This window comes from Loxodonta africana, chromosome 11 (assembly GCF_030014295.1).
Source record: "Loxodonta africana isolate mLoxAfr1 chromosome 11, mLoxAfr1.hap2, whole genome shotgun sequence".
NCBI lineage: Eukaryota > Metazoa > Chordata > Mammalia > Proboscidea > Elephantidae > Loxodonta > Loxodonta africana.
Window position 1 is genome coordinate 7,115,903 of NC_087352.1, and position 27,662 is coordinate 7,143,564.

General features: G+C 44.7%; 1 long non-coding RNA gene across 17 annotated transcripts in view; it reads left to right on the plus strand.

Moving 5' to 3' along the window:
- LOC135232766 (uncharacterized) overlaps window positions 1-27,662 on the plus strand; it is a 116,073-nt gene that overhangs the window by 13,500 nt on the left and 74,911 nt on the right. For 11 of the 17 annotated variants that reach the window (XR_010323322.1, XR_010323327.1, XR_010323321.1 and 8 more), the window contains one exon: window positions 1-27,662. This exon is cut by the window's right edge. This is a non-coding gene — a long non-coding RNA (uncharacterized LOC135232766). The other 6 variants (XR_010323320.1, XR_010323326.1, XR_010323319.1 and 3 more) reach the window with 6 other exon arrangements.

Genomic DNA, 27,662 nt, shown 5'->3' on the forward strand with positions numbered 1-27,662 from the left:
CATCCAGCAGAGACCCTGAGCCTGATGATAACCCATGCATATGACTGCTGGTGTGGTTAAAGTGACAACAATTTCCTATGAATATGGCTCTAATAGGAGAAATCATGGCAGAGAAGAACAACTGTGGAAGCACTGCCTGCAGGGTGAGTTTCTGTTAAGGGAAAGGTGGGGGGGCAATTTGTGTTAAAGTACAATCAAGGGGTGATGCAGAATGAGAAAGGCTAAAGGGTATTTCACAACCTGAAAGGATGTAGAAATTTGAAAAGCATTCACACAAAGGGAGTTTTACGTGTCCAGGTCAAAGCTGGATCAGATTTCTTGGGTCAATGCATAAAACTCTCTTCAAATAATGCAGTGAAGCCAAAGGAGCATTCGGTTTCCATCTTAAGAAGACACAATACTTCCTTGGATTCCTACAGTTTGGGGTTGAATTGAGTCTCACAATAGACATGCCGGAATCCATGAGGACAGGTATCTCTCTACCCTCTGAGGGCAAGTTCCTCTTGGCTTCCTCAGGATAGGCTCCTCTTGGCCCCCTGAGAACAGGACCCTTTACCAGAAGGTCTTTATTACCCTTGAGAACAGTATGAAGAGCCTAGGACCCACAGCAGAGGGTCATCCTGAGGCAAGGGGGTCTGGGAGCCAACAGAGAGGGGAAAGGGCATGAAAACCACAGGGCAGAATATAGAAAAGGGGAGCTCAAGAACACCTTACCCAAGTCCTTCTGCGGCAAGGTGAGGAGTCCCTAGGTCAGAGAACACCAAAGACAGCAGCACCTTACAGTCTTTACAAGCATAGGGTTTTATCTTATGGAGGAACACAGGCCCATTTGTGGTGTCTCTGTTACTGCAGAATGGGCAGCTCAGATCAACTTGTAGCATCTCTCTTACAGCAATGTTACGTAGTTCACACTCACTTGTGGAGTCTCTATTACAACAGTGCTAGGGGACTAAAGCCCACTTGGAGAATTTCTCTTACAACAGGGCGAGGGAACTGACACCCACTTGTGGCGTCTGTCTTACAGCAAGAATAGGGAGCTCACGCCCACTTGTGGTGTCTCTGTTATAGTAGCACCAGGGGATACAGACACACTGCTGGTGTCTCTGTTAGAACAGAACCAGGGAGCTAAGACACACCTGTTAAATATAACCTTCTCTATAGTCATGCAGCTGGACATTGAATAAGGACAATGGAAGAAGAATTGATGCTTTTGAAAGAGGGTGTTGGTGAAGAATATTGAACACACCATGGACTGCCAGAAGAACGAACAAATAAATCTCTCCTGGAAGAAGTACAGTCAGATGCTCATCAGTAGTGAGAATGGTGAGACTTCATGTCACATACTTTGCACATGTTGTCGGGAGGAACCAGTCCCTGGGAGGAACCAGGAACATGTCAGGACATGTTGTCCTGAAGGAACATCATGCTTGGTAGACTAGAGGGTCCATGAAAGTGAGGCAGACCCTCAACAAGATGGATTGACACAGTGGCCGCAACAATGGTCTCAAGCATAACAGGCATTGTGAGGATGGCACAGGACAGTGCACTGTTCGCTGTCAGTTGGAACCGGCTCTGCAGCACCGAACAGCAACATATTCATGTTACTTTCAATGCTGACCTAGAAATTTTTCAGTGGAGTTCATGTCACAGAAAGCATCCAAATGTCCTCATCAGTTGACTCCTTTAAGGCATTTACCCCTCTAGATTTCCTCTCTCAGTCCTCCCTCCTTTGGACTCCACCGCTTGCTCCCCACACCCCAATCCGAAAAACTGATGTCTCTACTCTAGTCCTGGTTTCCACACCTCCCCTCTAACCATTAATGTACCATCAACTCACTCACAGTTGTACTTATCCCATATGGAGCTTCCCATAATGAGAAAGGAGCATCTCAAAGCCCTTTCAAAGCTCTGTCTCCCAGAATTTCAATGATTGAACCCAACCCCAATCTCTAAAATCCATCCAGGCTCAAGGCTTTCAAAAAGTCCTCCCCTCTGAAGTCTCTCATCTCACCTGTTTCCTCCAGCTGAGCCCCCTCTCTTCATCACCATACAGCCAGAGATCCTGAGCCCAACAGGAGAAGGAAGTCCCCACAGAACAGACCGCTAGACACATTCTACTTAGAAATAGGTTTATTTGGTTCTTTCAAATATGTCTTCTTGATCAGAAAGGCAGAGTTGGTAAAAAAGAAAAGAAAAGAAAAGACAAAAATGCTGAAAGTCTAGACTGAGTGGATAAGCTTCCTTGCAGTGGTTGAGGAGGGCCCAGGAGATCCAGCAGTTGAGGATCACGAGAGTGGTAGAAAACCTTCCGCAAACGATGCAACTGACAGAGCATCTGGTTGCCTCGGGCATCGACGACAGTGGAAGATTTTAAATGTCAACGGTGCCCATCACACAGCGGTAGAGAGAACTTGTGGTTTCCTTGTCGATTCTGAAAGCAGGACGGAGAATTTACTGACAAACAGTTCCTGTAGAACTGATGCGGTCTTGTTCAGCACAGACTTAAGAATCTTCTTAATTAGATATCTAGACATCAGTTCTAAAAGCTCCTTTAGACACATCCTCAGTGTCTCCGGTCCAAGTATTGGAGTCCTCTCCATTACAGATGTACACATCTGTGTCAACCAAGTCGTTACCGGGTTCTGTGGAAAGGATACTACTTTGTCTCCTAGAAATACTCTTAATTTTTCCATGAGAGATTCAGTGGCTATATGCGTCAGAAAATCAATGGTCTTGTCTTTCATAAATGAAATCATTGAATCCAGGGAAAACATAATGAACTGGTCTGGTGGCTGCAGGCACAGGAATGGTTTAGGTCCCTTTAGAGAGGGCTGCCTTTTAAAGAAGTACTTAATAATACGAATGTCACACATAAGCACAAACTCCCGAGCAATTGTATACTGATCATGTTGACCATGAGAGCTAGCAATTTGACAACATGCCTCCATCGTCATCCTTGCTTCTTAACACTAGGAGAAAAGGTTGATTACAAGGAGCTGTAAGACTACTGGAGTTGAGGTTTCTGTCCTAAAAGCTGCTGCCAAGTGCTGGTGTTAGACAGACACAGGACTCATCTCCTAGTTTCCTTGGGGTTTAAAACGAAAACCCATACATATGAACGTTACTGTTGGTTAAATGATATCCCAAACATATGAATGCTTCTGTTGATTAAAATGGTATCCCAAACATATGAATTTTATTGTTGCTTTAAATGAAAATCTGTACACGTGAATGCTACTTTTGATTGAAATAATAACCCACATATATGAATGTTACTGTGGGTGAAAATGATAACCAATACATATGAAGATTACTGTTAGAGTTCAAGCCATGAACTCCCTATTTGTGTATGTTTATGGATGTAAGGACGTATTCTCCTGGAGATAATATTTTCCTTCCTCTGAGGAAAAGTTAGATTATGAAATCCCAAAATATTTAAGAAACATAGTTGAGCAAGAGCTATTATACTACCGTCAAGCTAGAATTCGGTAGTCTCTGTGTGAAAATGACAAAACTTTCTCATATTATCGGTCTGTTAGTAAAAAGGTGCTGTGACTATACAACGTTTTCTTTAGCCTTCTGCCCAATCTATTAACAGCGAAATAGTCGACCACAGCAGCAGCTGTGCCTCTGCTTGAATTTTGTTCCTGTGTCACGTGGTCAAAGCATCATTTCCTGGAATCACTCTTGTCGCAGCTGCGTTAGGGCTCTCTTCTTGGGTGTGACGTACACTGCTGACGTTGAAATAGAAACTTTCATTATTTCCATAATGGCACACTTCCCGTTCCCTCCTACAGGTCGGTGTCATTAGAAATGACAAATTTTATTTTAGACACTATCCTCCCACAGATAGCGTTGGGAAAGCATCAGCCCTCATACTGCTCACGTAACGTGACTTACATGCTCTGCCAGAAACACAACCCCGGCAAGAACGTCCAGGTAGGGCATGTACTAGAGCCCAGCTCTTTCACATGAATCAGTGAGCTGAATCATTAGACTTGAAGGTGCAAGTTCCCTCTTTGTGTGTGTTTATGGATATGAATATGTGTTCTGTGTGTAATATTTTTCTCCCACCGGGAAAAATTAGATTATATAATCACATAACAGTTGTTTGAAAGGTGGTCTCGTGTCAGATGCCATACTGCTGTAGAGCTAGACTTTGTCTGTCTGTGAAAATGACAACATTTTCTTGGAAAGCTGGTCTGCTCTTAAAAAGGGGTTGCCAAAAGAAAATGTTTTCGTTTACCTTGTAAGTATTCTGCAAACAACAAAACAGCCAACGTGCTACTGATTACAGGAGTTTTCTGTACTTGAAGTTGACAGTCTCATGTTCTTGAATCGTTACACAATTTGTTACAGATAAGGTTCTCTATAGTCATGTTGCTTCCAGTGTTGACCTGGAAGTCTTTCATTGTTGTGCATGCCACAGAAAGAATAAACTGTACCGCTGAGTCGCATCGTTTCCGGTATGATCCTCCCTGGAATGTTTCCTTTCCCAATGGACCCACCTTTAGACCCTACCGTTTGTCAGACTTCAGCCCTCAAAGATGCTGTCTATATTCTGGTCCTCAATTCCATACCTCCCATCTAATCATAAACGTACCCTCAACCACCCACCTGGAGCTTCTCCTAGTGAGGCAGGTGGACCTCAAAGCCCCTTCAAGGTTTTGACTCCAAGATGTCAGCCGCTAGACCCTCCCAAACTCTAAAGCCCATCCAGGCTGAAGCCTTTCAAGCACCCGTCCACATGAAAGTGTCTCATCTCATTGATTCCCTCCACTTTGAACTCTCTTTTTGTCAGCATCCAGCAGAGACCCTGAGCCTGATGATAACCCATGCATATGACTGCTGGTGTGGTTAAAGTGACAACAATTTCCTATGAATATGGCTCTAATAGGAGAAATCATGGCAGAGAAGAACAACTGTGGAAGCACTGCCTGCAGGGTGAGTTTCTGTTAAGGGAAAGGTGGGGGGGCAATTTGTGTTAAAGTACAATCAAGGGGTGATGCAGAATGAGAAAGGCTAAAGGGTATTTCACAACCTGAAAGGATGTAGAAATTTGAAAAGCATTCACACAAAGGGAGTTTTACGTGTCCAGGTCAAAGCTGGATCAGATTTCTTGGGTCAATGCATAAAACTCTCTTCAAATAATGCAGTGAAGCCAAAGGAGCATTCGGTTTCCATCTTAAGAAGACACAATACTTCCTTGGATTCCTACAGTTTGGGGTTGAATTGAGTCTCACAATAGACATGCCGGAATCCATGAGGACAGGTATCTCTCTACCCTCTGAGGGCAAGTTCCTCTTGGCTTCCTCAGGATAGGCTCCTCTTGGCCCCCTGAGAACAGGACCCTTTACCAGAAGGTCTTTATTACCCTTGAGAACAGTATGAAGAGCCTAGGACCCACAGCAGAGGGTCATCCTGAGGCAAGGGGGTCTGGGAGCCAACAGAGAGGGGAAAGGGCATGAAAACCACAGGGCAGAATATAGAAAAGGGGAGCTCAAGAACACCTTACCCAAGTCCTTCTGCGGCAAGGTGAGGAGTCCCTAGGTCAGAGAACACCAAAGACAGCAGCACCTTACAGTCTTTACAAGCATAGGGTTTTATCTTATGGAGGAACACAGGCCCATTTGTGGTGTCTCTGTTACTGCAGAATGGGCAGCTCAGATCAACTTGTAGCATCTCTCTTACAGCAATGTTACGTAGTTCACACTCACTTGTGGAGTCTCTATTACAACAGTGCTAGGGGACTAAAGCCCACTTGGAGAATTTCTCTTACAACAGGGCGAGGGAACTGACACCCACTTGTGGCGTCTGTCTTACAGCAAGAATAGGGAGCTCACGCCCACTTGTGGTGTCTCTGTTATAGTAGCACCAGGGGATACAGACACACTGCTGGTGTCTCTGTTAGAACAGAACCAGGGAGCTAAGACACACCTGTTAAATATAACCTTCTCTATAGTCATGCAGCTGGACATTGAATAAGGACAATGGAAGAAGAATTGATGCTTTTTAATAGGGTGTTGGTGAAGAATATTGAACACACCATGGACTGCCAGAAGAACGAACAAATAAATCTCTCCTGGAAGAAGTACAGTCAGATGCTCATCAGTAGTGAGAATGGTGAGACTTCATGTCACATACTTTGCACATGTTGTCGGGAGGAACCAGTCCCTGGGAGGAACCAGGAACATGTCAGGACATGTCCTGAAGGAACATCATGCTTGGTAGACTAGAGGGTCCATGAAAGTGAGGCAGACCCTCAACAAGATGGATTGACACAGTGGCCGCAACAATGGTCTCAGGCATAACAAGCATTGTGAGGATGGCACAGGACAGTGCACTGTTCGCTGTCAGTTGGAACCGGCTCTGTAGCACTTGACAACAACATATTCATGTTACTTTCAATGCTGCCCTAGAAATTTTTTCAGTGTAGTTTATGTCACAGAAAGAATTCAAATTTTCTCCTCAGTTGACTCATTTAAGCCATTTACCCCTCTAGATTTCCTCTCTCAGTCCTCCCTCCTTTGGACTCCACCGCTTGTTCCCCACACCCCAATCCGAAAAACTGATGTCTCTAGTCCTGGTTTCCACAGCTCCCCTCTAATCATTAATGTACCATCAACCCACTCACAGTTGTACTTATCCCATATGGAGCTTCCCATAATGAGAAAGGAGCATCTCAAGCCCTTTTAAAGCTCTGTCTTCTGGAACTTCAATGACTGAACGCCCTCCCCCCAATCTCTAAAACCCATCCAGGCTCAAGCCTTTCAAGAAGTCCTCCCCTCTAAAGTCTCTCAGCTGTTTCCTCCAGCTGAGCCCCCTCTCTTCATCACCATACAGCCAGAGATCCTGAGCCCAACAGGAGAAGGAAGTCCCCAAAGAACAGACCGCTAGACACATTCTACTTAGAAATAGGTTTATTTGGTTCTTTCAAATATGTCTTCTTGATCAGAAAGGCAGAGTTGGTAAAAAAAAAAAAAAAAAAAGGAAAGAAAAAGAAAAAAATGAGGAAAGTCTAGACTGAGTGGATAAGCTTCCTTGCAGTGGTTGAGGAGGGCCCAGGAGATTCAGCAGTTGAGAATCACGAGAGCGGTAGAAAACCTTCCGCAAACGATGCAACTGACAGAGCGTCTGGTTACCTCGGGCGTCGACGACAGTGGAAGATTTTAAACGTCAACGGTGCCCATCACACAGCGGTAGAGAGAACTTGTGGTTTCCTTGTCGATTCTGAAAGCAGGACGGAGAATTTACTGACAAACAGGTCCTGTAGAACTGATGCGGTCTTGTTCAGTACAGACTTAAGAATCTGCTTAATTAGATATCTAGACATCAGTTTTAAAAGCTCCTTTAGACACATCCTCAGTGTCTCCGGTCCAAGTATTGGAGTCCTCTCCATTACAGATGTACACATCTGTGTCAACCAAGTCGTTACCGGGTTCTGTGGAAAGGATACTACTTTGTCTCCTAGAAATACTCTTAATTTTTCCATGAGAGATTCAGTGGCTATATGCGTCAGAAAATCAATGGTCTTGTCTTTCATAAATGAAATCATTGAATCCAGGAAAACATAATGAACTGGTCTGGTGGCTGCAGGCACAGGAATGGTTTAGGTCCCAGAGAGGGCTGTCTTTTAAAGAAGTACTTAATAATACTAATGTCACACATAAGCACAAACTCCCGAGCAATGCCTCCATCGTCATCCTTGCTTCCTAACACTAGAAGAAAAGGTTGACTATAAATAGGTATAAGACTATTAGAGTTGAGGTTTCTGTTAAAAGCTGCTGCCAAGTGCTGGTGTCAGACACACACAACAAAACTCATCTAGTTTGCTTGAGGTTGAAAATGAAAACCCATACTTATGAACACTACTGTTGCTTAAATGATATCCCAACAATATGAATGTTACCGTTGCTTTAAATGCAAATCTGTACAAATGAATGTTACTTTTGGTTTAGAGAATAACCCACATATATGAATTTTAGTGTTGGTTCAAATCATAACCAATACATATGAATGTTACTGTTAGAGTTCAAGCCATAAACTCCCTATTTGTGTACGTTTATGGATGTAAGGATGTATTCCCCTGGGGATAATATTCTCCTTCCTCTGAGGAAAAATTAGTTTATAAAATCCCATAACATTTTTAGAAACATGCTTTAGTATTAGATTGTATATGCTCTGAAGCTAGAATTCAGCAGACTTTGTGTGAAAATGACAAAACTTTCTTGTATTGTTGATCTGCTCTTATAAAGATGTTCTAGTGATGCGATGTTTTCTTTAGCCTTCTGTCTAATCTACTAACAGCGAAACAGTCGACCACAGCAGCAGTTGTGCCTCTGCTTGAATTTGGTTCCTGTGTATCGTGGCCAAGGTATCACTTCCGGGAATCATCCTTCTTAGAGCTGTGTTGTGGTTCTGTACTTCACCGTGATATACGCTGCTGACATTGGAATGGAATCTTTCACTGTTTCTATGCCTCTCCACTGCACATTACCTCCCACAGCATTGATTCAGGTCATTGTCATCAGAAATGACAGATTTGACTTCAGACACTAAAAACCTATTGCTGTCAACTTGATTCAACTCATAGCGACCCTATTGGACAGAGTAGGATTGCCCCATAGGGTTTCCAAGGAGCGACTGGTGGATGCAAACTGCTGACATTTTGGTTACCAGCTGAGCTTTTAACAACTATACCAGCAGGGCTCCTATCCGCCCACAGATACCACTGGGAGAGCACTAGCTCTCATACTGGGCATGTGACACAACCTGAGTGCTCTGCCAGAAACACAATCCCAGTAAGAATGGCAAGGTAGGGCATGTACTACAATCAGCTGTTTCACATGAATCAGTGAGTTGAATCATTAGAATTGAACGTGCAAACTCCCTCTTTATGGATAGAAATATGTGTGCTGTCTGTGTGTAATCTCTTCCTCCCTCTGAGAAAAATTCGATTATATAATCCCATGAGAATTTTTAGAAAGGTGCTTTAGTGTCTGATACCATACTGCTGTAGACCTCGGATTTGTTTGTCTTTCCGCGAAAACAACAAAATTTTCTTGGAAAGCTGGTCTGCTCTTAAAAAGAGAACGTAACAATAAAATGTTCACTTTGTGAGTATTCTGCAAAAAACAGAACAGCCAAACAAAATAGCGAATGTGCTACCGATTACAGGAGTTTTCCGGACTTTATGCTGACAGTATCTTGTTCTCGATTCATCGTGCAATATGTTCCAGATGAGGTTCTCTATAGGCATGTTGCTTCCAATGTTGACCTAGAACTCTTTCATCGTTGTGCATGCCACAGAAAGAATAAACTTTACTTTTCAATTGCGTTTACCCCTTCTGAAATGTTTCCTTTCTTAAGCTGCCTTCCTTTGGACCCTACCCCTTGCCACACCTCAGTCCTCAAGCAGCTGTCTCTGCCCTGGTCCTAAGTTCTACGCCTCTCATCTAATCATGATCGTACCCGCAACCACCCACCGTTTTTATATCCCAAACCTGGAGCTTCTCCTAGTGAGGCAGGTGGATCTCAAAGCCCCTTCAAGACTCGGACTCCCAGAAATGCAACCACTGAACACTCCCCAAATCTACAGCCCATCCAGGCTTAAGCCCTTCAAGTATCCCTCCCCACGACGGTGTCTCATCTCATTCATTCCCTCCCCTTTCAACTCTCTTTTTGTCAGCACCCAGCAGAGACCCTGAGCCTGATGATAACCCATGCATATGACTGCTGGTGTGGTTAAAGTGACAACAATTCCTATGAATATGGCTCTAATAGGAGAACTCATGGCAGAGAAGAACAACTGTGTAAGCACCGCCTGCAGCGTGAGTTTCTGTTAAGGGAAAAGGGCGACAACTTGTGTGAAAGTACAATCAAGGAATGATGCAACCGAGAAAGACTCAAATGTATTTCAAAACCTGAATGGATAGAGAAAGTGGAAAAGCATTCACACAAAGGGAATTTGACATGCCCAGGTCACAGCTGGATCCGATTTGTTGGGTTTATGCATAAACAAGTTTTCAAGGGGCTTTCTATCAAATGTTGTAGTGAGGCCAAAGGAGGATTCCGTTTCCATCTTAAGAAGACACAACATTTCCTTGGATTCCTACAGTTTGGGGTTGAATTGGGTCCCACAGAAGACATGCCGGAATCCAGGAGGACAGGTATCTCTCTGCCCCTGAAACATAAGCTCCTCTTGGCTCCCTCAGGATAGGTTCTTCTCAGCCCCCTTAGAACAGCATCCTTTCCCATAAGGTATTTCTTGTCCTGGAGAGCAATATGAAGTGCCTAAGACCCACAGCAGGAGGTCATCCTGAGGCAAGGGGGTCAGGGAGCCACCGGCATCGGAAAAGGGCACGAAAACCACAGGGCACAGTGTAGGGAAGGGGAGATCAAGAACATCTCAGTCAAGTCCTTCTGCGGCAAGATGGGAGTCTCTAGGTCAGAGAACTCCGAAGGCATCAGTACCTCAGAGCCCTCACAACTACAGGGTTTTGTCTTATGGAGCAACTCAGGCATACTTGTGGTGTCTCTGTTAACAGCAGAACGGGGAGCCGAGACCAACCTGTAGCGCATCTCTTACAGCAACGCCAGGTAGTTCACACTCACTTGTGGAGTCTCTGTTACAACAAGACTAGGGGAGTGAAACCCAGTTGTAGAGCCTCTGTTATAAGTGGGCCAAGGAACGCACAACCACTTGTGGTCTGTCCCTTATTCCTGGGCCAGGCAACTCAAACTTACTTGTTGTATCTTTATTACAACACTGCCAGGGAGCTCACACCCACTCGTGGTGTCTCTAGTACAGCAGGACCCGGTAACTCACACCCAATGTAGTGTCCGTATAACAGCAGGGCCAGGGAGCTCACATAAAATGTGGTGTCTCTGTTAGAGCAGGACCAGGAATCTCACACCCAATGTGGTGTCTCTAGTGTAGCATGTCCAGGGAGCTGACACCCACTTGTGGCGTCTCTCTTACAGCAAGAATAGGGAGCTCACGCCCACTTGTGGTGTCTCTGTTATAGTAGCACCAGGGGATACAGACACACTGCTGGTGTCTCTGTTAGAACAGAACCAGGGAGCTAAGACCCACCTGTTAAATATAACCTTCTCTATAGTCAGGCAGCTGGACATTGAATAAGGACAATGGAAGAAGAATTGATGCTTTTTAATAGGGTGTTGGTGAAGAATATTGAATATGCCATGGACTGCCAGAAGAACGAACAAATAAATCTCTCCTGGAAGAAGTACAGTCAGATGCTCATTAGTAGTGAGAATGGTGAGACTTCATGTCACATACTTTGCACATGTTGTCGGGAGGAACCAGTCCCTGGGAGGAACCAGGAACATGTCAGGACATGTCCTGGAGGAACATCATGCTTGGTAGACTAGAGGGTCCATGAAAGTGAGGCAGACCCTCAACAAGATGGATTGACACAGTGGCCGCAACAATGGTCTCAAGCATAACAAGCATTGTGAGGACGGCACAGGACAGTGCACTGTTCGCTGTCAGTTGGAACCGGCTCTGTAGCACCTAACAACAACATATTCATGTTACTTTCAATGCTGCCCTAGAAGTTTTTTCAGTGTAGTTCATGTCACAGAAAGAATCCAAATTTCCTCGTCAGTTGACTCCTTTAAGGCATTTACCCCTCTAGATTTCCTCTCTCAGTCCTCCCTCCTTTGGACTCCACCGCTTGCTCCCCACACCCCAATCCGAAAAACTGATGTCTCTACTCTAGTCCTGGTTTCCACAGCTCCCCTCTAACCATTAATGTACCATCAACCCACTCACAGTTGTACTTATCCCATATGGAGCTTCCCATAATGAGAAAGGAGCATCTCAAAGCCCTTTCAAAGCTCTGTCTCCCAGAATTTCAATGACTGAACCCCCCCAATCTCTAAAACCCATCCAGGCTCAAGCCTTTCAAGAAGTCCTCCCCTCTAAAGTCTCTCATCTCACCTGTTTCCTCCAGCTGAGCCCCCTCTCTTCATCTCGGTACACCCAGAGATCCTGAGCCCAACGGGAGAAGGAAGTCCCCACAGAACAGACGGCTAGACACATTCTACTTAGAAATAGGTTTATTTGGTTCTTTCAAATATGTCTTCTTGATCAGAAAGGCAGAGTTGGTAAAAAAAAAAAAAAAAACAAAAGGCTGAAAGTCTAGACTGAGTGGATAAGCTTCCTTGCAGTGGTTGAGGAGGGCCCAGGCGATCCAGCAGTTGAGGTTCACGAGAGCGGTAGAAAACCTTCCGCAAACGATGCAACTGACAGAGCGTCTGGTTGCCTCGGGCGTCGACGACAGTGGAAGATTTTAAACGTCAACGGTGCCCATCACACAGCGGTAGAGAGAACTTGTGGTTTCCTTGTCGATTCTGAATGCAGGACGCAGAATTTACAGACGAACCGTCCGTTTAGAACTGATGCGATCTTGTTCAGTACAGACTTAAGAATCTTCTTAATTAGATATCTAGACATCAGTTTTAAAAGCTCCTTTAGACACATCCTCAGTTTCTCCGGTCCAAGTATTGGAGTCCTCTCCATTACAGATGTACACATCTGTGTTAACCAAGTCGTTACCGGGTTCTGTGGAAAGGATACTACTTTGTCTCCTAGAAATACTCTTAACTTTTCCATGAGAGATTCCGTGGCTATACGCGTCAGAAAATCAACGGCCTTGTCTTTCATAAATGAAATCATTGAATCCAGGGAAAACATAATGAACTGGTCTGCTGGCTGCAGGCACAGGAATGGTTTAGGTCCCAGAGAGGGCTGCCTTTTAATACTACTAATGTCACACAGAAGCATGAACTGCTGAGCAATTGTATGGTCAATGTTGACCATGAGAGCCAGCAATTTGACAACATGCCTTCATCGTCATCCTCGCTTCTTAACACTAGGAGAAAAGGTTGACTACAGGGAGCTGTAAGACTATTAGAGTTGAGGTTTCTGTCCTAAAAGCTGCTGCCAAGTGCTGGTGTTGGACAGACACATGACTCATCTCCTAGTTTCCTTGAGGTTTAAAATGAAAACCCATACATACGAACGTTACCGTTGGTTAAATGATATCCCAAACATATGAATGCTTCTGTTGATTAAAACGGTATCCCAAACATATGAATGTTTCCGTTGCTTTAAATGAAAATCTGTACATATGAATGGTACTTTTGGTTTAAATAATAACCCACATATATGAATGTTACTGTTGGTTCAAACGATAACCAATACATATGAACGTTACTGTTAGAGTTCAAGCCATGAACTCCCTATTTGTGTATGTTTATGGATGTAAGGATGTATTCCCCTGGGGATAATATTTTCCTTCCTCTGAGGAAAAATTAGTTTATAAAATCCCATAACATTTTTAGAAACATGCTTTAGTATTAGATTGCATATGCTCTCAAGCTAGAATTCAGCAGACTTTGTGTGAAAATGACAAAACTTTCTTGTATTATTCATCTGCTCTTATGAAGATGTTCTAATGATGCAATGTTTTCTTTAGCCTTCTGCCTGATCTACTAACAGCGAAATAGTCGACCACAGCAGCAGTTGTGCCTCTGCTTGAACTTGGTTCCTGTGTATCGTGGCCAAGGTATCACTTCCGGGAATCATCCTTCTTAGAGCTGTGTTGTGGTTCTGTACTTCACCGTGATATACGCTGCTGACATTGGAATGGAATCTTTCACTGTTTCTATGCCTCTCCACTGCACATTACCTCCCACAGCATTGATTCAGGTCATTGTCATCAGAAATGACAGATTTGACTTCAGACACTAAAAACCTATTGCTGTCAACTTGATTCAACTCATAGCGACCCTATTGGACAGAGTAGGATTGCCCCATAGGGTTTCCAAGGAGCGACTGGTGGATGCAAACTGCTGACATTTTGGTTACCAGCTGAGCTTTTAACAACTATACCAGCAGGGCTCCTATCCGCCCACAGATACCACTGGGAGAGCACTAGCTCTCATACTGGGCATGTGACACAACCTGAGTGCTCTGCCAGAAACACAATCCCAGTAAGAATGGCAAGGTAGGGCATGTACTACAATCAGCTGTTTCACATGAATCAGTGAGGTGAATCATTAGAATTGAACGTGCAAGCTCCCTCTTTATGGATAGAAATATGTGTGCTGTCTGTGTGTAATCTCTTCCTCCCTCTGAGAAAAATTCGATTATATAATCCCATGAGAATTTTTAGAAAGGTGCTTTAGTGTCTGATACCATACTGCTGTAGACCTCGGATTTGTTTGTCTTTCCGCGAAAACAACAAAATTTTCTTGGAAAGCTGGTCTGCTCTTAAAAAGAGAACGTAACAATAAAATGTTCACTTTGTGAGTATTCTGCAAAAAACAGAACAGCCAAACAAAATAGCGAATGTGCTACCGATTACAGGAGTTTTCCGGACTTTATGCTGACAGTATCTTGTTCTCGATTCATCGTGCAATATGTTCCAGATGAGGTTCTCTATAGGCATGTTGCTTCCAATGTTGACCTAGAACTCTTTCATCGTTGTGCATGCCACAGAAAGAATAAACTTTACTTTTCAATTGCGTTTACCCCTTCTGAAATGTTTCCTTTCTTAAGCTGCCTTCCTTTGGACCCTACCCCTTGCCACACCTCAGTCCTCAAGCAGCTGTCTCTGCCCTGGTCCTAAGTTCTACGCCTCTCATCTAATCATGATCGTACCCGCAACCACCCACCGTTTTTATATCCCAAACCTGGAGCTTCTCCTAGTGAGGCAGGTGGATCTCAAAGCCCCTTCAAGACTCGGACTCCCAGAAATGCAACCACTGAACACTCCCCAAATCTACAGCCCATCCAGGCTTAAGCCCTTCAAGTATCCCTCCCCACGACGGTGTCTCATCTCATTCATTCCCTCCCCTTTCAACTCTCTTTTTGTCAGCATCCAGCAGAGACCCTGAGCCTGATGATAACCCATGCATATGACTGCTGGTGTGGTTAAAGTGACAACAATTCCTATGAATATGGCTCTAATAGGAGAACTCATGGCAGAGAAGAACAACTGTGTAAGCACCGCCTGCAGCGTGAGTTTCTGTTAAGGGAAAAGGGCGACAACTTGTGTGAAAGTACAATCAAGGAATGATGCAACCGAGAAAGACTCAAATGTATTTCAAAACCTGAATGGATAGAGAAAGTGGAAAAGCATTCACACAAAGGGAATTTGACATGCCCAGGTCACAGCTGGATCCGATTTGTTGGGTTTATGCATAAACAAGTTTTCAAGGGGCTTTCTATCAAATGTTGTAGTGAGGCCAAAGGAGGATTCCGTTTCCATCTTAAGAAGACACAACATTTCCTTGGATTCCTACAGTTTGGGGTTGAATTGGGTCCCACAGAAGACATGCCGGAATCCAGGAGGACAGGTATCTCTCTGCCCCTGAAACATAAGCTCCTCTTGGCTCCCTCAGGATAGGTTCTTCTCAGCCCCCTTAGAACAGCATCCTTTCCCATAAGGTATTTCTTGTCCTGGAGAGCAATATGAAGTGCCTAAGACCCACAGCAGGAGGTCATCCTGAGGCAAGGGGGTCAGGGAGCCACCGGCATCGGAAAAGGGCACGAAAACCACAGGGCACAGTGTAGGGAAGGGGAGATCAAGAACATCTCAGTCAAGTCCTTCTGCGGCAAGATGGGAGTCTCTAGGTCAGAGAACTCCGAAGGCATCAGTACCTCAGAGCCCTCACAACTACAGGGTTTTGTCTTATGGAGCAACTCAGGCATACTTGTGGTGTCTCTGTTAACAGCAGAACGGGGAGCCGAGACCAACCTGTAGCGCATCTCTTACAGCAACGCCAGGTAGTTCACACTCACTTGTGGAGTCTCTGTTACAACAAGACTAGGGGAGTGAAACCCAGTTGTAGAGCCTCTGTTATAAGTGGGCCAAGGAACGCACAACCACTTGTGGTCTGTCCCTTATTCCTGGGCCAGGCAACTCAAACTTACTTGTTGTATCTTTATTACAACACTGCCAGGGAGCTCACACCCACTCGTGGTGTCTCTAGTACAGCAGGACCCGGTAACTCACACCCAATGTAGTGTCCGTATAACAGCAGGGCCAGGGAGCTCACATAAAATGTGGTGTCTCTGTTAGAGCAGGACCAGGAATCTCACACCCAATGTGGTGTCTCTAGTGTAGCATGTCCAGGGAGCTGACACCCACTTGTGGCGTCTCTCTTACAGCAAGAATAGGGAGCTCACGCCCACTTGTGGTGTCTCTGTTATAGTAGCACCAGGGGATACAGACACACTGCTGGTGTCTCTGTTAGAACAGAACCAGGGAGCTAAGACCCACCTGTTAAATATAACCTTCTCTATAGTCAGGCAGCTGGACATTGAATAAGGACAATGGAAGAAGAATTGATGCTTTTTAATAGGGTGTTGGTGAAGAATATTGAATATGCCATGGACTGCCAGAAGAACGAACAAATAAATCTCTCCTGGAAGAAGTACAGTCAGATGCTCATTAGTAGTGAGAATGGTGAGACTTCATGTCACATACTTTGCACATGTTGTCGGGAGGAACCAGTCCCTGGGAGGAACCAGGAACATGTCAGGACATGTCCTGGAGGAACATCATGCTTGGTAGACTAGAGGGTCCATGAAAGTGAGGCAGACCCTCAACAAGATGGATTGACACAGTGGCCGCAACAATGGTCTCAAGCATAACAAGCATTGTGAGGACGGCACAGGACAGTGCACTGTTCGCTGTCAGTTGGAACCGGCTCTGTAGCACCTAACAACAACATATTCATGTTACTTTCAATGCTGCCCTAGAAGTTTTTTCAGTGTAGTTCATGTCACAGAAAGAATCCAAATTTCCTCGTCAGTTGACTCCTTTAAGGCATTTACCCCTCTAGATTTCCTCTCTCAGTCCTCCCTCCTTTGGACTCCACCGCTTGCTCCCCACACCCCAATCCGAAAAACTGATGTCTCTACTCTAGTCCTGGTTTCCACAGCTCCCCTCTAACCATTAATGTACCATCAACCCACTCACAGTTGTACTTATCCCATATGGAGCTTCCCATAATGAGAAAGGAGCATCTCAAAGCCCTTTCAAAGCTCTGTCTCCCAGAATTTCAATGACTGAACCCCCCCAATCTCTAAAACCCATCCAGGCTCAAGCCTTTCAAGAAGTCCTCCCCTCTAAAGTCTCTCATCTCACCTGTTTCCTCCAGCTGAGCCCCCTCTCTTCATCTCGGTACACCCAGAGATCCTGAGCCCAACGGGAGAAGGAAGTCCCCACAGAACAGACGGCTAGACACATTCTACTTAGAAATAGGTTTATTTGGTTCTTTCAAATATGTCTTCTTGATCAGAAAGGCAGAGTTGGTAAAAAAAAAAAAAAAAACAAAAGGCTGAAAGTCTAGACTGAGTGGATAAGCTTCCTTGCAGTGGTTGAGGAGGGCCCAGGCGATCCAGCAGTTGAGGTTCACGAGAGCGGTAGAAAACCTTCCGCAAACGATGCAACTGACAGAGCGTCTGGTTGCCTCGGGCGTCGACGACAGTGGAAGATTTTAAACGTCAACGGTGCCCATCACACAGCGGTAGAGAGAACTTGTGGTTTCCTTGTCGATTCTGAATGCAGGACGCAGAATTTACAGACGAACCGTCCGTTTAGAACTGATGCGATCTTGTTCAGTACAGACTTAAGAATCTTCTTAATTAGATATCTAGACATCAGTTTTAAAAGCTCCTTTAGACACATCCTCAGTTTCTCCGGTCCAAGTATTGGAGTCCTCTCCATTACAGATGTACACATCTGTGTTAACCAAGTCGTTACCGGGTTCTGTGGAAAGGATACTACTTTGTCTCCTAGAAATACTCTTAACTTTTCCATGAGAGATTCCGTGGCTATACGCGTCAGAAAATCAACGGCCTTGTCTTTCATAAATGAAATCATTGAATCCAGGGAAAACATAATGAACTGGTCTGCTGGCTGCAGGCACAGGAATGGTTTAGGTCCCAGAGAGGGCTGCCTTTTAATACTACTAATGTCACACAGAAGCATGAACTGCTGAGCAATTGTATGGTCAATGTTGACCATGAGAGCCAGCAATTTGACAACATGCCTTCATCGTCATCCTCGCTTCTTAACACTAGGAGAAAAGGTTGACTACAGGGAGCTGTAAGACTATTAGAGTTGAGGTTTCTGTCCTAAAAGCTGCTGCCAAGTGCTGGTGTTGGACAGACACATGACTCATCTCCTAGTTTCCTTGAGGTTTAAAATGAAAACCCATACATACGAACGTTACTGTTGGTTAAATGATATCCCAAACATATGAATGCTTCTGTTGATTAAAATGGTATCCCAAACATATGAATGTTTCCGTTGCTTTAAATGAAAATCTGTACATATGAATGGTACTTTTGGTTTAAATAATAACCCACATATATGAATGTTACTGTTGGTTCAAATGATAACCAACACATATGAACGTTACTGTTAGAGTTCAAGCCATGAACTCTCTATTTGTGTATGTTTATGGATGTAAGGATGTATTCCCCTGGGGATAATATTTTCCTTCCTCTGAGGAAAAATTAGTTTATAAAATCCCATAACATTTTTAGAAACATGCTTTAGTATTAGATTGCATATGCTCTCAAGCTAGAATTCAGCAGACTTTGTGTGAAAATGACAAAACTTTCTTGTATTATTCATCTGCTCTTATGAAGATGTTCTAATGATGCAATGTTTTCTTTAGCCTTCTGCCTGATCTACTAACAGCGAAATAGTCGACCACAGCAGCAGTTGTGCCTCTGCTTGAACTTGGTTCCTGTGTATCGTGGCCAAGGTATCACTTCCGGGAATCATCCTTCTTAGAGCTGTGTTGTGGTTCTGTACTTCACCGTGATATACGCTGCTGACATTGGAATGGAATCTTTCACTGTTTCTATGCCTCTCCACTGCACATTACCTCCCACAGCATTGATTCAGGTCATTGTCATCAGAAATGACAGATTTGACTTCAGACACTAAAAACCTATTGCTGTCAACTTGATTCAACTCATAGCGACCCTATTGGACAGAGTAGGATTGCCCCATAGGGTTTCCAAGGAGCGACTGGTGGATGCAAACTGCTGACATTTTGGTTACCAGCTGAGCTTTTAACAACTATACCAGCAGGGCTCCTATCCGCCCACAGATACCACTGGGAGAGCACTAGCTCTCATACTGGGCATGTGACACAACCTGAGTGCTCTGCCAGAAACACAATCCCAGTAAGAATGGCAAGGTAGGGCATGTACTACAATCAGCTGTTTCACATGAATCAGTGAGTTGAATCATTAGAATTGAACGTGCAAGCTCCCTCTTTATGGATAGAAATATGTGTGCTGTCTGTGTGTAATCTCTTCCTCCCTCTGAGAAAAATTCGATTATATAATCCCACGAGAATTTTTAGAAAGGTGCTTTAGTGTCTGATACCATACTGCTGTAGACCTCGGATTTGTTTGTCTTTCCGCGAAAACAACAAAATTTTCTTGGAAAGCTGGTCTGCTCTTAAAAAGAGAACGTAACAATAAAATGTTCACTTTGTGAGTATTCTGCAAAAAACAGAACAGCCAAACAAAATAGCGAATGTGCTACCGATTACAGGAGTTTTCTGGACTTTATGCTGACAGTATCTTGTTCTCGGATCATCGTGCAATATGTTCCAGATGAGGTTCTCTATAGTCATGTTGTTTCGAATGTTGACCTAGAACTCTTTAATCGTTGTGCATGCCACAGAAAGAATAAACTTTACTTTTCAATTGCGTTTACCCCTTCTGAAATGTTTCCTTTCTTAAGCTGCCTTCCTTTGGACCCTACCCCTTGCCACACCTCAGTCCTCAAGCAGCTGTCTCCGCCCTGGTCCTAAGTTCTACGCCTCTCATCTAATCATGATCGTACCCGCAACCACCCACCGTTTTTATATCCCAAACCTGGAGCTTCTCCTAGTGAGGCAGGTGGATCTCAAAGCCCCTTCAAGACTCGGACTCCCAGAAATGCAACCACTGAACACTCCCCAAATCTACAGCCCATCCAGGCTTAAGCCCTTCAAGTATCCCTCCCCACGACGGTGTCTCATCTCATTCATTCCCTCCCCTTTCAACTCTCTTTTTGTCAGCACCCAGCAGAGACCCTGAGCCTGATGATAACCCATGCATATGACTGCTGGTGTGGTTAAAGTGACAACAATTCCTATGAATATGGCTCTAATAGGAGAACTCATGGCAGAGAAGAACAACTGTGTAAGCACCGCCTGCAGCGTGAGTTTCTGTTAAGGGAAAAGGGCGACAACTTGTGTGAAAGTACAATCAAGGAATGATGCAACCGAGAAAGACTCAAATGTATTTCAAAACCTGAATGGATAGAGAAAGTGGAAAAGCATTCACACAAAGGGAATTTGACATGCCCAGGTCACAGCTGGATCCGATTTGTTGGGTTTATGCATAAACAAGTTTTCAAGGGGCTTTCTATCAAATGTTGTAGTGAGGCCAAAGGAGGATTCCGTTTCCATCTTAAGAAGACACAACATTTCCTTGGATTCCTACAGTTTGGGGTTGAATTGGGTCCCACAGAAGACATGCCGGAATCCAGGAGGACAGGTATCTCTCTGCCCCTGAAACATAAGCTCCTCTTCGCTCCCTCAGGATAGGTTCTTCTCAGCCCCCTTAGAACAGCATCCTTTCCCATAAGGTATTTCTTGTCCTGGAGAGCAATATGAAGTGCCTAAGACCCACAGCAGGAGGTCATCCTGAGGCAAGGGGGTCAGGGAGCCACCGGCATCGGAAAAGGGCACGAAAACCACAGGGCACAGTGTAGGGAAGGGGAGATCAAGAACATCTCAGTCAAGTCCTTCTGCGGCAAGATGGGAGTCTCTAGGTCAGAGAACTCCGAAGGCATCAGTACCTCAGAGCCCTCACAACTACAGGGTTTTGTCTTATGGAGCAACTCAGGCATACTTGTGGTGTCTCTGTTAACAGCAGAACGGGGAGCCGAGACCAACCTGTAGCGCATCTCTTACAGCAACGCCAGGTAGTTCACACTCACTTGTGGAGTCTCTGTTACAACAAGACTAGGGGAGTGAAACCCAGTTGTAGAGCCTCTGTTATAAGTGGGCCAAGGAACGCACAACCACTTGTGGTCTGTCCCTTATTCCTGGGCCAGGCAACTCAAACTTACTTGTTATATCTTTATTACAACACTGCCAGGGAGCTCACACCCACTCGTGGTGTCTCTAGTACAGCAGGACCCGGTAACTCACACCCAATGTAGTGTCCGTATAACAGCAGGGCCAGGGAGCTCACATAAAATGTGGTGTCTCTGTTAGAGCAGGACCAGGAATCTCACACCCAATGTGGTGTCTCTAGTGTAGCATGTCCAGGGAGCTGACACCCACTTGTGGCGTCTCTCTTACAGCAAGAATAGGGAGCTCACGCCCACTTGTGGTGTCTCTGTTATAGTAGCACCAGGGGATACAGACACACTGCTGGTGTCTCTGTTAGAACAGAACCAGGGAGCTAAGACCCACCTGTTAAATATAACCTTCTCTATAGTCAGGCAGCTGGACATTGAATAAGGACAATGGAAGAAGAATTGATGCTTTTTAATAGGGTGTTGGTGAAGAATATTGAATATGCCATGGACTGCCAGAAGAACGAACAAATAAATCTCTCCTGGAAGAAGTACAGTCAGATGCTCATTAGTAGTGAGAATGGTGAGACTTCATGTCACATACTTTGCACATGTTGTCGGGAGGAACCAGTCCCTGGGAGGAACCAGGAACATGTCAGGACATGTCCTGGAGGAACATCATGCTTGGTAGACTAGAGGGTCCATGAAAGTGAGGCAGACCCTCAACAAGATGGATTGACACAGTGGCCGCAACAATGGTCTCAAGCATAACAAGCATTGTGAGGACGGCACAGGACAGTGCACTGTTCGCTGTCAGTTGGAACCGGCTCTGTAGCACCTAACAACAACATATTCATGTTACTTTCAATGCTGCCCTAGAAATTTTTTCAGTGTAGTTCATGTCACAGAAAGAATCCAAATTTCCTCGTCAGTTGACTCCTTTAAGGCATTTACCCCTCTAGATTTCCTCTCTCAGTCCTCCCTCCTTTGGACTCCACCGCTTGCTCCCCACACCCCAATCCGAAAAACTGATGTCTCTACTCTAGTCCTGGTTTCCACAGCTCCCCTCTAACCATTAATGTACCATCAACCCACTCACAGTTGTACTTATCCCATATGGAGCTTCCCATAATGAGAAAGGAGCATCTCAAAGCCCTTTCAAAGCTCTGTCTCCCAGAATTTCAATGACTGAACCCCCCCAATCTCTAAAACCCATCCAGGCTCAAGCCTTTCAAGAAGTCCTCCCCTCTAAAGTCTCTCATCTCACCTGTTTCCTCCAGCTGAGCCCCCTCTCTTCATCTCGGTACACCCAGAGATCCTGAGCCCAACGGGAGAAGGAAGTCCCCACAGAACAGACCGCTAGACACATTCTACTTAGAAATAGGTTTATTTGGTTCTTTCAAATATGTCTTCTTGATCAGAAAGGCAGAGTTGGTAAAAAAAAAAAAAAACAAAAGGCTGAAAGTCTAGACTGAGTGGATAAGCTTCCTTGCAGTGGTTGAGGAGGGCCCAGGCGATCCAGCAGTTGAGGTTCACGAGAGCGGTAGAAAACCTTCCGCAAACGATGCAACTGACAGAGCGTCTGGTTGCCTCGGGCGTCGACGACAGTGGAAGATTTTAAACGTCAACGGTGCCCATCACACAGCGGTAGAGAGAACTTGTGGTTTCCTTGTCGATTCTGAATGCAGGACGCAGAATTTACAGACAAACAGTCCCTTTAGAACTGATGCGATCTTGTTCAGTACAGACTTAAGAATCTTCTTAATTAGATATCTAGACATCAGTTTTAAAAGCTCCTTTAGACACATCCTCAGTTTCTCCGGTCCAAGTATTGGAGTCCTCTCCATTACAGATGTACACATCTGTGTTAACCAAGTCGTTACCGGGTTCTGTGGAAAGGATACTACTTTGTCTCCTAGAAATACTCTTAACTTTTCCATGAGAGATTCCGTGGCTATACGCGTCAGAAAATCAACGGCCTTGTCTTTCATAAATGAAATCATTGAATCCAGGGAAAACATAATGAACTGGTCTGCTGGCTGCAGGCACAGGAATGGTTTAGGTCCCAGAGAGGGCTGCCTTTTAATACTACTAATGTCACACAGAAGCATGAGCTGCTGAGCAATTGTATGGTCAATGTTGACCATGAGAGCCAGCAATTTGACAACATGCCTTCATTGTCATCCTCGCTTCTTAACACTAGGAGAAAAGGTTGACTACAGGGAGCTGTAAGACTATTAGAGTTGAGGTTTCTGTCCTAAAAGCTGCTGCCAAGTGCTGGTGTTGGACAGACACATGACTCATCTCCTAGTTTCCTTGAGGTTTAAAATGAAAACCCATACATACGAACGTTACTGTTGGTTAAGTGATATCCCAAACATATGAATGCTTCTGTTTAAAATGGTATCCCAAACATATGAATGTTTCCGTTGCTTTAAATGAAAATCTGTACATATGAATGGTACTTTTGGTTTAAATAATAACCCACATATATGAATGTTACTGTTGGTTCAAACGATAACCAATACATATGAACGTTACTGTTAGAGTTCAAGCCATGAACTCCCTATTTGTGTATGTTTATGGATGTAAGGATGTATTCCCCTGGGGATAATATTTTCCTTCCTCTGAGGAAAAATTAGTTTATAAAATCCCATAACATTTTTAGAAACATGCTTTAGTATTAGATTGCATATGCTCTCAAGCTAGAATTCAGCAGACTTTGTGTGAAAATGACAAAACTTTCTTGTATTATTCATCTGCTCTTATGAAGATGTTCTAATGATGCAATGTTTTCTTTAGCCTTCTGCCTGATCTACTAACAGCGAAATAGTCGACCACAGCAGCAGTTGTGCCTCTGCTTGAACTTGGTTCCTGTGTATCGTGGCCAAGGTATCACTTCCGGGAATCATCCTTCTTAGAGCTGTGTTGTGGTTCTGTACTTCACCGTGATATACGCTGCTGACATTGGAATGGAATCTTTCACTGTTTCTATGCCTCTCCACTGCACATTACCTCCCACAGCATTGATTCAGGTCATTGTCATCAGAAATGACAGATTTGACTTCAGACACTAAAAACCCATTGCTGTCAACTTGATTCAACTCATAGCGACCCTATTGGACAGAGTAGGATTGCCCCATAGGGTTTCCAAGGAGCGACTGGTGGATGCAAACTGCTAACGTTTTGGTTACCAGCTGAGCTTTTAACAACTATACCAGCAGGGCTCCTATCCGCCCACAGATACCACTGGGAGAGCACTAGCTCTCATACTGGGCATGTGACACAACCTGAGTGCTCTGCCAGAAACACAATCCCAGTAAGAATGGCAAGGTAGGGCATGTACTACAATCAGCTCTTTCACATGAATCAGTGAGTTGAATCATTAGAATTGAACGTGCAAGCTCCCTCTTTATGGATAGAAATATGTGTGCTGTCTGTGTGTAATCTCTTCCTCCCTCTGAGAAAAATTCGATTATATAATCCCACGAGAATTTTTAGAAAGGTGCTTTAGTGTCTGATACCATACTGCTGTAGACCTCGGATTTGTTTGTCTTTCCGCGAAAACAACAAAATTTTCTTGGAAAGCTGGTCTGCTCTTAAAAAGAGAACGTAACAATAAAATGTTCACTTTGTGAGTATTCTGCAAAAAACAGAACAGCCAAACAAAATAGCGAATGTGCTACCGATTACAGGAGTTTTCTGGACTTTATGCTGACAGTATCTTGTTCTCGGATCATCGTGCAATATGTTCCAGATGAGGTTCTCTATAGTCATGTTGTTTCGAATGTTGACCTAGAACTCTTTAATCGTTGTGCATGCCACAGAAAGAATAAACTTTACTTTTCAATTGCGTTTACCCCTTCTGAAATGTTTCCTTTCTTAAGCTGCCTTCCTTTGGACCCTACCCCTTGCCACACCTCAGTCCTCAAGCAGCTGTCTCTGCCCTGGTCCTAAGTTCTACGCCTCTCATCTAATCATGATCGTACCCGCAACCACCCACCGTTTTTATATCCCAAACCTGGAGCTTCTCCTAGTGAGGCAGGTGGATCTCAAAGCCCCTTCAAGACTCGGACTCCCAGAAATGCAACCACTGAACACTCCCCAAATCTACAGCCCATCCAGGCTTAAGCCCTTCAAGTATCCCTCCCCACGACGGTGTCTCATCTCATTCATTCCCTCCCCTTTCAACTCTCTTTTTGTCAGCATCCAGCAGAGACCCTGAGCCTGATGATAACCCATGCATATGACTGCTGGTGTGGTTAAAGTGACAACAATTCCTATGAATATGGCTCTAATAGGAGAACTCATGGCAGAGAAGAACAACTGTGTAAGCACCGCCTGCAGCGTGAGTTTCTGTTAAGGGAAAAGGGCGACAACTTGTGTGAAAGTACAATCAAGGAATGATGCAACCGAGAAAGACTCAAATGTATTTCAAAACCTGAATGGATAGAGAAAGTGGAAAAGCATTCACACAAAGGGAATTTGACATGCCCAGGTCACAGCTGGATCCGATTTGTTGGGTTTATGCATAAACAAGTTTTCAAGGGGCTTTCTATCAAATGTTGTAGTGAGGCCAAAGGAGGATTCCGTTTCCATCTTAAGAAGACACAACATTTCCTTGGATTCCTACAGTTTGGGGTTGAATTGGGTCCCACAGAAGACATGCCGGAATCCAGGAGGACAGGTATCTCTCTGCCCCTGAAACATAAGCTCCTCTTGGCTCCCTCAGGATAGGTTCTTCTCAGCCCCCTTAGAACAGCATCCTTTCCTATAAGGTATTTCTTGTCCTGGAGAGCAATATGAAGTGCCTAAGACCCACAGCAGGAGGTCATCCTGAGGCAAGGGGGTCAGGGAGCCACCGGCATCGGAAAAGGGCACGAAAACCACAGGGCACAGTGTAGGGAAGGGGAGATCAAGAACATCTCAGTCAAGTCCTTCTGCGGCAAGATGGGAGTCTCTAGGTCAGAGAACTCCGAAGGCATCAGTACCTCAGAGCCCTCACAACTACAGGGTTTTGTCTTATGGAGCAACTCAGGCATACTTGTGGTGTCTCTGTTAACAGCAGAACGGGGAGCCGAGACCAACCTGTAGCGCATCTCTTACAGCAACGCCAGGTAGTTCACACTCACTTGTGGAGTCTCTGTTACAACAAGACTAGGGGAGTGAAACCCAGTTGTAGAGCCTCTGTTATAAGTGGGCCAAGGAACGCACAACCACTTGTGGTCTGTCCCTTATTCCTGGGCCAGGCAACTCAAACTTACTTGTTGTATCTTTATTACAACACTGCCAGGGAGCTCACACCCACTCGTGGTGTCTCTAGTACAGCAGGACCCGGTAACTCACACCCAATGTAGTGTCCGTATAACAGCAGGGCCAGGGAGCTCACATAAAATGTGGTGTCTCTGTTAGAGCAGGACCAGGAATCTCACACCCAATGTGGTGTCTCTAGTGTAGCATGTCCAGGGAGCTGACACCCACTTGTGGCGTCTCTCTTACAGCAAGAATAGGGAGCTCACGCCCACTTGTGGTGTCTCTGTTATAGTAGCACCAGGGGATACAGACACACTGCTGGTGTCTCTGTTAGAACAGAACCAGGGAGCTAAGACACACCTGTTAAATATAACCTTCTCTATAGTCAGGCAGCTGGACATTGAATAAGGACAATGGAAGAAGAATTGATGCTTTTTAATAGGGTGTTGGTGAAGAATATTGAATATGCCATGGACTGCCAGAAGAACGAACAAATAAATCTCTCCTGGAAGAAGTACAGTCAGATGCTCATTAGTAGTGAGAATGGTGAGACTTCATGTCACATACTTTGCACATGTTGTCGGGAGGAACCAGTCCCTGGGAGGAACCAGGAACATGTCAGGACATGTCCTGGAGGAACATCATGCTTGGTAGACTAGAGGGTCCATGAAAGTGAGGCAGACCCTCAACAAGATGGATTGACACAGTGGCCGCAACAATGGTCTCAAGCATAACAAGCATTGTGAGGACGGCACAGGACAGTGCACTGTTCGCTGTCAGTTGGAACCGGCTCTGTAGCACCTAACAACAACATATTCATGTTACTTTCAATGCTGCCCTAGAAGTTTTTTCAGTGTAGTTCATGTCACAGAAAGAATCCAAATTTCCTCGTCAGTTGACTCCTTTAAGGCATTTACCCCTCTAGATTTCCTCTCTCAGTCCTCCCTCCTTTGGACTCCACCGCTTGCTCCCCACACCCCAATCCGAAAAACTGATGTCTCTACTCTAGTCCTGGTTTCCACAGCTCCCCTCTAACCATTAATGTACCATCAACCCACTCACAGTTGTACTTATCCCATATGGAGCTTCCCATAATGAGAAAGGAGCATCTCAAAGCCCTTTCAAAGCTCTGTCTCCCAGAATTTCAATGACTGAACCCCCCCCCAATCTCTAAAACCCATCCAGGCTCAAGCCTTTCAAGAAGTCCTCCCCTCTAAAGTCTCTCATCTCACCTGTTTCCTCCAGCTGAGCCCCCTCTCTTCATCTCGG